The sequence below is a fragment of the Cervus canadensis genome, chromosome 32, assembly GCF_019320065.1.
Source record: "Cervus canadensis isolate Bull #8, Minnesota chromosome 32, ASM1932006v1, whole genome shotgun sequence".
Lineage (NCBI taxonomy): Eukaryota > Metazoa > Chordata > Mammalia > Artiodactyla > Cervidae > Cervus > Cervus canadensis.
Genome location: NC_057417.1, coordinates 1,465,474 through 1,468,803, shown reverse-complemented (window position 1 = coordinate 1,468,803; position 3,330 = coordinate 1,465,474). Strand labels below are relative to the sequence as shown.

The following is a 3,330-nucleotide window of genomic DNA, read 5'->3' as shown; positions in this document are numbered from 1 at the left end:
GCCCTTGTTTCCTTATCTGCAAAATGGGAACACAGACCTCCCTCCCAATGGAAATCAGCTAATGAATGGACAGCACCTGGTGCAGCGCTTGGTAACTTGTCACTGCCCATCATCTGTGATTTCCCTTCCTCTCTTTCATTCATTTCATTCATCAGGTGGATCTGGTGATGTTTGAACCTGGAGGGCATCTATAACCTCTGGCCTGCAGTGTTATTTCTAGAGGGAGTGGGCAGGCTTGCAGGGTGGGCAGGCCAGTGTTTGCTGAGATGGATTTGACTGTCAGATGGGCTGGGCAAGCCCCTGCAGACCCTCATGCAAGATAAAGGAATAGCTAGAACCTCCAAGGCTTTCAACAGCTTGTTTTTTACAACAAGCTGTTTTTTTACAACAGCTTGTTGGCCCAGACATGCTAGCTCATGAGACTTTAGTGAGAGGCAGTACTGGGTTCTGGACTCAGACTCAGGTTCAAACCTCATCTTACAGTGGAGACGAGCCAATTTCTTCATCTCCTTGAGTCTCCATTTTCCTATGACTTGACTAGGAAGAATATTGGTAGTGACCTTGAAATGCCCTCAATAACTGCTAGCCCGTCGTTTATTAGAAACAATTATATAAGGTTAAGATTTTATCCCCAGGAAGAAGTCACACCCTCCTCGGAGCCCCCTAACACCCATGTAAATACATTCTGGTTCTATGTCTTGTGTCCCATCCTACCGTGCTATCATCAAAACGCCACCAGTCTAAAGAGGAGACACGGTCTGGCACAGGGGGCCTTAGGAAGTTCGGGTAATGAGGGAGAAGCATTTTGCTGACCGCAGCTCTATAAAACCAGAAGGACTGTAGCAACTGCCCTCCTAGGAGCGCGTGAACCGTGGGAGGGAAGTAAAGAAGGGCTGAGATTTGGCGCCCTCAGCGGAAGAAGGAACAGGGACAGGGCCTGGGGATCGTCATGGAGGCGGGAAATCGGGGCTTCGGTTTAAGCAACAGACAACCCCGGATGCCCACTCCTAGCTGCGTGACCCAGCGGTAGTTCTTAACCTGGCCAAGCCTCCGTTTTATCGCCTCTGGAACGGAGAGGATGGTAATACCCACTTCTTGGTGGAACTTGTGAGGACCCAGGAAGTTTTAGAAGTACTCGGCACCCAGGAAGCATTCCAAGACTGGCTGAAGGGATCACTGTTGTCGCTGTGCTCAGAGCTTTTGCAAGGGCTCGAAGGTCCAGGGCCCCGGGCGCGCGCATGCGCACGCGCACCCGGCCGGCCAGGTGAGAAGGAGGCGGCCGACCCGCACCTGGCATTTAACCCTTCACCTTCACGGAAGTGGGCGGGACGGGCGCAGGGACCAGGACGCGGGGTCGCGAGCCCGCCTAGACTTAACCCCGAGGCGAGGGGGCTGCTCCTGAGGAGGGCGTCCAGCCGTTTCCAGGCCGGGGTCCGCGCGCGGCGCGGGGAGGGCGGGGAAGCGCGGAGGGGAGCGAAGTCTCGCGAGATCGCGCGCGGCGGCGGTAGCGGCGGCGGCGGCGGCGGCCCGGGAGGTGAGCTGCGGGCGGCGGCGGCTGCCGTTGGGGCTGAGGAGCGGGTGAGAGCGGCGGAGGCCGAGGGCCAGGCAGGGGAGCCGGCCGGGCGGGCGGGCGGCCCGCGTTCTGGGCGGCCGCCTCAGTCGGCCCCGCGGCTGCAGCGGAGTCGCCCGGTCCGCGCTGTCCCGGGACCCGAGCGGGCGCGGCGCGGCGGGGCGGGGCGGCCGGGCCGGGGCCGCGGGGCTGTCGGGCCAGTCCCCTCGCAGCCCGCGTCCGCTCGCGGGTGCGACCGCGGGACGCGCCTCCGTTTCCCCCGGCGGCGCGTTGGCGCTGGAGGACGCGGCGCTGCCGGGGCCGGCAATACAGTTCAGTGAGCCTTAACCGTCTGCCCACACTTAGGCGGTTCCGCTCGGGGCTGCACGCAGAGGTGAAGCGCCCTGCCCAGGGTCACGCCGCTGGGACGCGGTGGAGTCGGGGTTCACACCCGGGCACGGCGACTCCAGCGCCCCGCCCCGTCCTTGCCTCCCATCCTTCTCCCCGCCCCCACTCGCGGAGTTTTAGGGCTCGAATTCTCCTCAGGTCCCGATTGAGCTGCAGAGGGTGTGTCTGCCCCCCCCCCCCCCTCCCCCGGCCTCCTAATTGAATGCAGCTTGGCACAGGAGTTTCTTGGGGGAGAGTCCTCGGCCTTTGTCAGCTTCCCCAAAGGGTCCCTGTACCCGAAATGAACAAAAACTTTTCTTTGGCCCTGTGTGAGGGCAAAAGTGGGCTTAAAAGCAGCGATGTGTGTCTGGGGTGGGATGTCCGATTGAATGGAAGTAGAATATTGGAGCCCAGGGCTTGCTTTAAGCAAAGGAAACTTTTTTTGTTGTTGTTCAGCACGTGATTCCACACTTTGGAGCAGTGGTGCTCAACTTTGTCAGAACCAAGGCCCCTCCCCTTTGCAGCAACTGTTTCTAAAGCCCCCTTTACAGCTCCAGTGAAATTCATCAGAAATAAAAGCTGCCTACGTACGTAATTGAAAACCACTGTGATGCTCCGATTTAAATGTTAGAAATAAAAGAACAATACATGACATGCATTGCCACATCACGTCTCGCACTTGCCTGCTGTGCCTTGGACTGGACTGCTCCTACCTGCTTCTAGTGAATAAGCTTGGGTTGAAGAGAGGTAAAAATGTCAGGAGCTATTTCATACAAGGAAAGGAAAGATTAGAGGTTTAGGTAGACATGGGAGTGGAGGACACCTTAAGTGTTGGAATAACTTATTTATGATTATGAAGATACACGCCTAGATTGAGTTAGGAGTAACAGGACTAGAGAAAGTACAGACCATCTCAGACAACATATAAATAATACTAATATAGCCCTTTCTTAAATGCCAGACTTTCAAACAACATTGTAGGGCATCTTTTGTGCCGCAAGCTTTGAAATACTGCCGCTTTGAGGCACCGTGCTGGATTCCTACTGCTTCTCTCTGATAATGAATAAAATATTAGCTAGATTGAAGGGTTTTTGTTTGATTCGGTAGCAGTATCTCACATAGTGTAGATAAGCTCATTGTTCTGACACTGCAGTTATATGTTGAGTTAATGTGTGGTGTGTGGAAATAGTCACTCATTTTCAGACCCTAGTCATTCAGTCTCAACTTGCCTCACTTTAGCTACCTTCTCTTAAATTACTAGGGTTTTTCCCCTAATTTCTTGTAAAATATTTAGTACTATGTTCTGAAGTAAAGCCAGTTAAGGTGACTAATCTGGCTGGTCATTGAAAAGTCTCAGGACCAGGCTAAATCTTCATTATGCGGATCTAGCCCAC

General features: G+C 54.8%; 1 protein-coding gene across 5 annotated transcripts in view; it reads left to right on the top strand.

Moving 5' to 3' along the window:
- The first annotated feature begins 946 nt into the window (after positions 1 to 946).
- MRTFB (myocardin related transcription factor B) overlaps positions 947 to 3,330 on the top strand; it is a 205,890-nt gene continuing 203,506 nt past the window's right edge. For 2 of the 5 annotated variants that reach the window (XM_043456391.1, XM_043456393.1), the window contains exon 1: positions 947 to 1,264. The gene's annotated coding sequence lies outside the window, so the exon portion shown is untranslated. Of the gene's footprint in view, positions 1,265 to 1,401; positions 1,579 to 3,330 lie in introns of those variants that run through there. The other 3 variants (XM_043456388.1, XM_043456392.1, XM_043456390.1) reach the window with 2 other exon arrangements.